Source organism: Echinops telfairi, unplaced genomic scaffold, assembly GCF_000313985.2.
Source record: "Echinops telfairi isolate 266 unplaced genomic scaffold, ASM31398v2 ScPeMD7_53;HRSCAF=182, whole genome shotgun sequence".
In the NCBI taxonomy this organism is placed as follows: domain Eukaryota; kingdom Metazoa; phylum Chordata; class Mammalia; order Afrosoricida; family Tenrecidae; genus Echinops; species Echinops telfairi.
In genome coordinates, this window is record NW_022103951.1 from 13,547,351 (window position 1) to 13,558,561 (window position 11,211).

Genomic DNA, 11,211 nt, shown 5'->3' on the forward strand with positions numbered 1-11,211 from the left:
CCCAGGATGCAAAGGAGCGAGACCTTATCTTTTGTTCTCAACATTATTGGCCAAGTATGGATGCTTGGTGCAGAGATGTGCTAGACTACAACTCTCCCTCATCATCTCCATAGCTTCTAATGGACACAAATAAAATATGCCTTAGTGAGGAGATAATTGTCCTCAGAAAAGAAATCCAGAAGGCTCTTAAACTATCTTAATGGGGTAAAAAAGGAAAGACTGTTCTGACACCAGTAAGTTTAGAATAGCTGGTCAGCAGAGGGCCACCCCTCTCTGAACAGGGACAATGAGTAAAATCCCTTTTTCACCGTAGACCTTACAGTTTTATTACCTCTTTTACTTTTTATTACCCATTTTCATTTTTCTTTTCTTATCCCTTTTCCCTACTTGTTCTCTGTACATGCTGTTTGGCACTTAGACATGGCCGCTTGTTGGTATACGCCCTCTAGGGGTTTTGGCATTCTTGTCTATGTGCAAAACAGGACATACTTGGGTGTGACATCCATTATACTTGAGTGGGATCCTAACCTTGGGCAAGCTTAGCTGATGAGGTGGTTTACTGTTCTACTCATCCCTATCCTGTTTAGTCTATGAGAGTAATAAGTACCTGTTGACCATGCCATTAGAATAGTGTCTGGACTGTGCTCTACTCCAAACAGTCTTCACTAAGAGTATGTGGATACAGTACATTGCAAAGGACAGTACACACATAGCTTCCGGTTGCCTCTGCCTAATAGTCAAGTGGGTTCTCCTGAGTGGCTCATGCTGTGTGATGACCTCAGGGCAGGAAGAGAGAAGGCACATGACAAAGCACGGTCAGGTGGCATTTGTGTGGAGCTGCTGAAATCTGTGTGGAACTGGGTGTGGAACTGGTCATCACAGCACCTAAGAGGTGACAAAACCTGACAGTCTTCTTTGACATAATTTATTAATCTTGGAAAGCAAGTTATCCCCAAACCTTGATTTGGACCTATTTATAAAACTATTTTTGTTTATTCATTAAGACTCCATTGGAAATCTCCATCTCAGAAATTTTCCAACTTTTCAAATAATCACATATAATATAAAAAAATATCCAAATTGTTCCCATGCCAAGCACTATTCTATTTTCTGCCAGTTAAATTAATTGAATACTTTTTCATGCATTCAAATTTTTAATTTGTACTTGTGGAAGGAATTCATTCTGAGTTTCAATATTCACAGTATCATTTTGTGGTACACTGAAGAAAGCTGGGCTTCGATTACAAGAATCTACGTATAGCCTCCTTCCTGGGGGATGGACAGCAAAGAGGGCTAGGGGAGACGTCGGACAGTGTAACATATGACAAAATAATAATAATTTATGAATTATGAAGGGTTCAAGAGGGAGGCCAGATGGGGGAGGGAGAGGGGAAAATGAGGAGCCGATATTAAGGGCTCAAGTAGAAGGCAAATGTTTGGAGAATGATGATGGCAACAAATGTACATATGTGCTTGCCACAATGGATGTATGCATGGATTGTGATAAGAATTGTATGAGCCCCCAATAAAATGATTTAAAAAGGGGAAAAATAATTTCCTACTTGACCTCAACTCTGATTTTTCCTCAAATAAACTATATATAACTTGGAGCTATATATAACTGGAAGCTTAGCAGCAGCTTCTGTTCAAAGTCAGCAGTAAGTTTCTGACAAGTTGATATCTTGCTTCTTGATGATATCACTACCTGAATTGGTCATAGCAGCTTCTCATCTCTGAAATGTCTTTTCTGTTTCCCAAAAGATTTAGCATTTTCACTAGTCTCTGTTGTAGGCCTTGGACTATATAGACAACCCTGTTCTGCATTTCTCAACAGCAACGTTTCTTTTTGGTTTTTAAAAAGCTATTGTGAAGTAGGTGAAGGTTTACAGAGCAGATCATCAGGTTTACATTCAGTAGTTCATACACATTTTGTTTCAACTCATCCATTGTAGTCCCTTCAATGTACCATCACTTATCTCACTTCCTGCCAGGTGTTTCCTGTTTCCATTTCTCATTTTTTAACCCTACTGAGTTTTGTCCTTGTGTAAATGCTGTTCTTTTGATATGAAATAGTTGATTATTCTAACAAGGGAGTGAGCTGAGTTCCAGACCCAAAGGATTACAAAGGGCCATAGTTTTAGGAGTTCCAGGAGTCTCTGACAAGTAATCCTAGTCTTTTTTTATGATTTAGTGGTTTGTTTCATGTGTTTCTTCTACTATAGATAGGACCTTCTAATGTGAGCCTTTTCAGAGCATTTGGTAGCAGTAGCCAGGCACCATCTAGATCTTCTGGTCTCAGGGTTGTAGAGGATGATGTTTGCATTGATTAAATGTTTCCATATATCTTGATTTTCATTGTTCTTTCCTGCAGAAGTAGGAAGTAGCACACTCTTTGTGAGTGCCATGCAATTTCATCCACTCGTAAGCAGCTTCCATTGTGATCCCATAAAGCACTCAGTCTCTGTTCTGCATATAGTATGCAATTGGTAGCTGTTTCTCTTTGGGTGATGAGCATTTTTGCTTCTCTAGGAACAAAGTCGTGCCCCATGACTGTTTCTATATCTTCATGTCCTAAACTATAATGCGTACTTCAGAAGACCTATGAAAATGGGCAGTGCCTCTCAGCCATACAGTGCACACCTACGACTCATGGCAGTGATAAGAGATGACAATGCTAACAGTCACAACCCAGTCTGAGTGTATTCAGAACTGGAAACCATGCCACAAACAGAAGCTGCATCTAGGTTCAAAGAAGGGAAATGGAATGGGGAGGATTTGCATCTTGCAATCAATAAAGTAAGGTTTATCTTTTCTTACTTTTATAAATAGGCTATAACAAGCATCATTTATTCTGATCCAGAAAGCTCCCATTAAGGCAGTGGGTCTCAACCTTCCTAATGCCGTGACCCTTTAATACAGTTCCTCATGTTGCGGTGACCCCCAACCATCAGAAATAGGTGTTTGCCCATGGTCTTAGGTGACCCCTCTGAAAGGGTCATTCGAACCCCAAAGGGGTTGTGACCCACAGGTTGAGAATCACTGCATAAAGGGCTCAGGTCTGATGAAAACACACATCATTACCCATCTTAATACTCATAAGACAGAGACAATTTCCATGAGCATTAATGGTGATCCCTGTAGGTCATGACTCTTTGAGAATATGTTGCTCCTTTATTTCCTACCTTCTTGCCAACTCTCAGGCAGCAAGCCAACATGGCTCATGCCTGTCTATGCTCTCTCACTTTTCCTATTTAATCTACTGTAGACTAGAAAGCCATAACACTGGAAGAAGTGGCTTTCCAGGCCAGCAACCAGAGGAAGGACAATCACAGAATATGAGAGTGGGTTATGGGTTGCATTGTGTCCCCCCAAAACATGTGTCGCAACCCTAAACTCTATTCCGGTGTATATAATGTAAGGCAAGTATCTTACGCCAAAGCAAACGTAATTTATTGCTATCACTGATCATCATGTCACTTAATGTAACATAGTTAATCAGTTGAGGTCCTATCAGTATAGGATGGATCCTAAAACTAATCACTTCTGAATTATAAAAAGAGCAAATTATTAAGGGAGAGGCGTGAGCCATCGGGATGCCATATGCCTGTGACACATGTCTAAGAACATGGTGACCTGCAGCCTCAAGCCTCTCCCTACATCCAGAGTTTGAGATGCGACATCGCATCTGCTGATACAAAGCCTCATCCAGATGCGGCTGGTGGGAGCATGGGGAGTCACCCTCTCAGGCACTCACAACTGCCGTCTTGATGACTGCTGTCTGTCTGCTCTGTTTTAACAAATCCGTGTATCCCACACTGCCTACAAATTGACTTTGATAAAATATAATTTATAAAAATTGAAAATAAAATGTGTATGATTTTACCCCCCAAAACAGAGCAAATTAGACAAAAGTTGCATATTAAGAAGACAGATGCCCGTAAGGATTGTCTACAAGTCAAGTAACTGCAAAAAAACGAAGGAATAACAGAGGCCTGCTGAAAAGGAAGGGCTCGACAAGGTCAAGGCCCCGATTTAGACTTCTACAGTGCAAAAAATATATTTCTTCTTTTTAAAGCCGCCCATGCCTGGTATTTCTATGACAGAAGCACTAGGAGGGTAAGACAGGCCAGTATAACTACATTGCAAATGCAGAAATCTGGGCTTGAGCCTTAACATTATCATTGCTAGCCTCTTTCCTTGCTTCACCCACTAGTACCACTAACACCTCTAGATATCTTTGTCTGCAGGGCTGTGTGGTCTGCCAATGGCCACCCCTGAATCAGACTCCTATCGGCAGAGGTTTTCTCATTTTAGAGCTCATTTTAGCCTTCTTTGTGCCAGGCATTGGTCTAAAGACCAGGGCTATTGCAAGAGAAGATAGATAAGGAATGGAACCAAGGTATAATGATGATGTCAATGAGGGAACAGTACCAGGGAGAAACTCTAAACAAGGATGGAGTGAGAGAGAGAACCGTTACATGAGATAGGATGGACAGGGAAGGTCTTTCTGAAGACATGCCTTTTGAAGCTGAGACGTGAAAGGAGAGGAGGAGCCACTTACAGAAAAAATTATCTGAGCAGGAGCCCTGTAGAGGAACTAAGTGTGCCCTCAGGCCAAAGAATTGCACTGACTCAGTGGACTACTAGATCATCGTTTGAGGACGTGAGCTGATAGAAAGGATGAGTAATATTACAGCAAACGGCACAGTAGCTTATGCATTGGACTGCTACCAGGAAGACTGGTGGTTCAAACCCAGAAGCTGCCCCATGGAATAAAGAAAAGGTAGTCGGCTTCCATAAAGATGTATAGCCTTAGAAACCCTATGGCAGTGGTTCTCAACCTGTGTGTCGCAAACAACCCTTTCACAGGGGTCCCCTGATTCAAACAGTAGCAAAATTACAGTTATGAAGTAGCAACGAAAATAATTCTATGGTTGGGGGAGGGGGATGTCACCACAACATGAAGAACTGTATTAAAGTGTCGTGGCATTAGGAAGGTGGAGAACCACTGCCCTCTGAGAAAATTCTTCTTCGTCCTATAGGGTTGCTATGAGTTGAAATAAACTTAACAGTAATGGGTTTGGTTTGGGGGTAATATTATACCATTCAGGAGCCCTGGTGGAGACATGGTTAAGCACCCAAGCTTGAACGCATCAAAGGCTTCATGGGAGAAAGACCTAGTGAGGTGCTCTCATAAAGATGACAGCCCAGAAAACTCTACGGGGTCAGTGTGAGTCATAATTGACTTCAACAGCATCTGACATTAACAACAATGTTGTATTATTGCCATTTGTGTGGGAAATAAGAAATTGTATCCTTTTAAATGTCATGGAAAGTGGAATCAATCACTTTTTGTATGAATTTTCTCTTTTAGTTTTTAAGAATTGCAGTCATAATATTTAGAGGGTTTGCACCTTCATGTCTCTATCTTTATTGGAAAGCATGTCTCATGATTTATAAGCCCTCTCTATATTTTCTTTACTGTTTACTTATCCATGATCTGTGCTTCACATTATTTGGTACGTTATTTGCGGAAATTCCCAGCAAGAGACAGGAAAATAAGCTCCCTCTACAGTCATAATAAATCCAGGAAATGAAAATATGATGTATTATCAACATCCATTATTGTCCAGGGACATAGACCAAAAGACCAAAGTAATTCAGTGTTCACTAGCAAAGAAAACAGCAGCTTTGTTCTGGGTAGCTATAAAAACAATTAGCCAAGTTTCTACCAGATTATATCAAACACAGCTGATAGGGAAATCTTCAAGAAATGCTCAGGATGGTTTGATGAAATCTGAAGTCTTGCAGAAGCCATGAAGCTGTATTTAGATATAGAATTACCTGGAAGTAATGCAATTAATGGAGAACGGTGTATATGTGTGGGGGTGGGGGTGGGGGGGTTCAGTGACAGAATCCTCATATTTCATAGAGGAGACCAAGGTTGGTCATTGGTGGCTCTTGTATTTCTATCGTACTGAACAGGTTTTATCTGAGTTTACAAATTAAGATAGACTAAGAAGCAAAGCCTGAAGATCGACTGCTGAAAATCAGCCAAAGAAAACCCTGTGGATCCCAGTGGTCTGAAATCTTGTGCATGTGGTTGCCATGAGTCAGGGGCCAGCTTGACAGCAGCTAAGAACAAGATAATCAAGCAAAAAGCAACTGGGATTCATTCTATTACCATCTGTCTCATAAGCTGCCATTCCGACCACACTCCCTTCCCACCAAAAGTCCGCTCTTTCTGGTATCCATCTGTGTTAGTCTCGGTAGACTAGAGAAACAAATTCATGGAGACACTCATACATGTATCAGGAAGATATTTATCCACAAAAGCAATTGAATATTGAGAAAACATCCCAGCCAAGTCCAGATCAAGTCCATAAATCTAATATTAACCCATATGTCCAATACCAATCTATAACATCCTCTTCAGACTCATGAAACACATGCAATGACACTGAATGTAGAAGTTCACAAGCCAGTGGGTAGAAAGTCTTTGGATCCAGTGTCATTGGAAACATCTCAGCGCTGGCAAGGGGTCTCTGCCTCAGGGTGGGTCCATGTGTCTTGTCAGCTGCTATGTCTCCCAGGGTGTGACACAGAGAAATAGTGTCTCTCACCTCCAAGAACGAATTACCAGATTTCCCAGAATTCTCAGGAGAAGGCTATGCCCACACAGAGATCTCATTTATTATCTCCAGATTGACAGCCTAGACTCTACCCTTACACTCAGTCCTTAAATTGACACTAAATTAGGTAACTACCACACCATCCTTCAAGGGCCATCCAAGGAAATATTTGTTGAGAAACCCAATTCATTCATCCAACAAATATTTATTAAGTATCCACAGAAATCTTCTTTTCCTATCTATAACTTACAGTAGTATAACAGAAGCAGTAAATAAAGGAGTGGGCAAATAATACTGTTTTTAAAAAGGTGGAGGGGTTCAAAAGGAAACTCAAAAAGAGCAGAATAATGAGGATTGAATAGAGGTGGATGAAAAGCCTGTTGACTTTAGAAAGTGTATGTACCATTGTTGTAGCAACAAGAGACATACCACACCCTTTCTTGCTAAAAACAACAACCATATCAACAAAATCCTCATCTTCCATATTAATTAGCCAAGGGCTTCAATGTAAGCCAGGGCCATAGCTACCTCAAAGGAGTAAATCATGATTAGTCTGAGCCAATTGTAGTTTCCAGTGATTGATAACTAACTCATTATGCCTACATGCTTTCATGGTATGAGAATAATCTTAAGCAGAAAGAGATGAGAAACCTCCGGTGTATCCCAAAACTATTTGCAGGTAACCTCCAGAGTAGGTCAAGGGCATATGGGCTGGACACAAATAGCATGTGCTATGACCATAAACATTTTCTCAACTCCAATTTCAAGCATGGATACTTGTGGGCATGTGGGTCCCATTAGCTTTGGCCTCCCTCCCAGGATCTGCGTTTGTTTTTTCTAGCATTCATACCACAGCAGTAGCCTTACCAAATGGTGACAGCTACCATGGTCTGAGGGGCAGGGGCTCACTGATGTTCAGGAAGATACGAGAACTAAACCAACAGAATGAGTATAATCTGGTCTGAAATGAGAGCAGGATGGGTCAAAGATGACCCATCTTTGAGTGCAAAGATGGTTTCTAGGAAATAAAGCAAAAGACATGGGATACAAAATGAAGCTCCCAGACAGTTGAAGAAAAGGTGAGGAAAATGTTAGAATGAACAAAGGTAAAAATTACTGGGAGGAAATGAAAATGAAGATAGGTGATTTCAGAGTTGTATGTGTAAGCACTCTGATAATCGTGGAAGTGACAGAGGATGCAGTTCCTTAGAAATTGCGGAGAGAATGAGATCTTGAGTTCTCTCAATGGATCAACAATGTGAAAAAGAGCACCCTAAGTGATGAATGAGACTTCTCTCTTGATATGAAACAAAACCAAAAAACCCTGAAATGCAATAGTATGGTGTAGTTTGCATACATTTTTTTAGACCAAGATTCCTAACCTTGCATTCTAGATATTTGACTAAACTGTACTCTTGATACCAATGACTCAGCAATAGACACATTGTCCCATGAAATCACAATAGAACTGAATTCCTCAGAGGGCAGTCTAAAAATGGAGGAGCCACGGTTCTAGTCCTTGGCTAGTGGCACCAGACATCATCCATGGTGATCTTTGTATGTAACTGTGTTTTCTTGTGTGAGTATAGTCAATAAATACTGACTATATGCATTGGGCTGCTAACTGAGAAGTCTGCAATTCAAAACCATTAACTGCTTCTGGGGAGAAAGATCGGGCTTTCTACACCCATAATGAGTTACCATCTCAGAAACACACAGGAGCAGTTCTACCATGCCCTATAGGATCACTATGAGTTGACATCAACTCGATGGTAGTGAGTTTGATTTGGGTTCGAATTATATTTAGAGGAGGTCCTGGGGGGGTGCAAATGCTCAACTACTAGCCTAATGGTTGGTGGGTTGAACCTCCCCAGAGGCATCTTGGAAGAAAGGCCCAATGACTCTTTTCTGAAAGGTCACAGCTTTGACAACCCTATGGAGAATTTCCATTCTGCACACATGGGGTTGTCATGAGTCAGAATTGACTTGATAACAATTATGCTTAGAAAGAAAAGGCTAAGATTCAATCTGTGATGAACACCTGTAACTTCTATCCAATATCATTATTTCTAGTTTATAACTATCAAAACTCTAATTTTACTTGGCCTGAAGTATATCTGGCACTAGAGGAGGAACCACGATGGATCAAAGCCAAAATGGTAGTTCTGTTGCCTTTTAGCTGGTGATTTGTTGAGGGATGAATTTGTGACCGAGTTCTAGAAAATGAGATGGAATAGGAAATCTGTCTGGGAGCTTCTGGGGAAGAAAAAACGGAATTCTATGCAGAGAGAAAACTCTTGCTTCTCTCTCCCCTTCCTTGTTGGCGCACTATCTTTGAAGGATCATATTTAGAGCTAGTCTGGCCATCTGGAGATCATCACACAGCAAGCTAACAAGAACCAGGATTGGAAGATCCTTCATGATATTGTAGCACTGCTGAGCCACCTGCACACAAATTTTGTGTTAATAAATAAACGTCTTCATGTAAATTGAGCTTTTTAAAAAAAAAAACATTTTATTGGGGGCTTATACAACTCTTATCACATCCATCCATTGTGTCAAGCACATTTGTACATGTGTTGCCATCATCATTCTCAAAACATTTTCTTTCTACTCGAGCCCTTGATAGCAGCTCCTCATTTTTCCCCCTCCCTCCCCGCTCCCCCTCTCTCCTGAACCCTCGATAATTTATAAATTATTGTTGAGCTTTCTGTGACTTTCCTCACCTAAAAAAGGTGCAACGAATAAAGAAGTAAATGAACGAATACCAATCTACATTCATAAAAACATAGATGACTCATTTACTATCTTTTTATTATTAATTATATCCTGAGCAGACAACAAACACATTGATTGGCATTCAAGAAATGCTTACTAAAATCATGTACTAATTCAATCAGTAAATTAGGAATAGGAATGGAAATATAAAACTCAAAATGCAAGGTCTACATTATTGGACACACTGATGACTGTTCCATAAAACCAGAATTTTTAATGCCTAAGATCAGCAAGTATTCAGAGATGCTGTAAATTGCCAAACACATACTTGGCTTGGGCTGATATATGCTAACATTTAAAAAATGGAATGCAAATAAGCAGACACTAAAAGCTTTTGCTGATTCGGACATAAGGTATTTTGGCAGGGGACAAACTCGATAGCAAGACTAGATAAAGAGATTCAGTATAAGTCGAAGAGACTGATCTAGAAATTCCACTTACCTCATCTTTTACTACATCTTAATTGCCCCCAAAGAATATGCATAGCATTGTTAGGGAATATGTTGGTTTATTACTCCTATTTGAAAATGAGATTCACTCAAATCAGCATCAAGGCAATACCCCCTAAAGCAGCCTCTGATGTTCCCAGGCTTTTTTGGTAAAGTTTATCCAGCATGCTTCACCCTTTAGTCCTTCCAGTTGAGCTTCTCAGCATATTAGTGTAGATTAAAAACTGTACAAGAAGTCATTTGGCGTATGTAATAATTTTATCTTGTTTACTGAAACTTCTGCTGGCTAATGCATATAGGTAATAATCATGATCACAGATGGTGTGAAAGTTAAAAAAAAGGAATTTAGAAGTTGATAGACTATCAAGAATGGTCCAATGTACGAGTAGTCAAGTTAAGTGATTATCTGTTATTTTTCTTGTATGTTCATCCTCTCTCCATAATTAATTTTTGTCCCATGAGCTTTTAAATTTCTCCCTTTAAAACAACGAAATATTCTCCCTCAAGTTTCTGTTCTGATTCAATCAACTCCAAATTTCTCGCCTACCACTCATCTTTAAATTGCTTGAATTATCCATAGTGTCCCAAGACAGATGCTGAACTTGACCGCAGAGAAAGGCCCAGGTGGAGGGCCCTGGGTACTTGAAGTAGGAGGCTATGGGCATGTATTAGAAGCTGACTTGCTCTGTGCTCTAGTTCAGGGACACCAAAAGCGTGTGCTGTGGGAGCTCCCTTAGCAAATTACAGATAGGAGTTGGAGGATAAACAACACCCACTTCTTAGTTCCTAGTTGGCAGTAAGGATAACTTCATCCTCTGGAGAGGTTCCCAGAAAGGCTGCCCCTCAGTGGCCCACAGCTATTATGTGCTTAGTGTCCCATCCGCTGCTACCTTCTTTTATTTTCCTTCTCCCCCTCCACCCTCTCCTTTACTGATGTTTGCTGTCACTGTCTCCAAATAGACCACTTCAACTCAAGTTATTGTCTTGATCTGCTTTTGAGGGAGCATAAGACATAGCTACTTCTTTTTTCTTTTTCTTTTAATCTTATTTTATTGTTGAGAACATCCATAACAAAAACATATACCTATTCAACTATCTCTACATGGACAAGTCCGTGACTTTGATGACATTCTTTGAGTTGTGCAGCCACTCTTCATTCTCCTTTCCTGAGTTATTCCTCCTCCCATTCATATCAATGCACTGCCCCATAAGTCCCCGTCTAATCGCTCCAGTTCCTATTAGCAATTGAACCCCATATAGATTTTAAAGGAGTATACCACGCAAGGCAGATAATTTTTACTAGTTAAGATAAATCATTGCTCAGTTTTAAGAAGATCTCAGGGGATATTTTT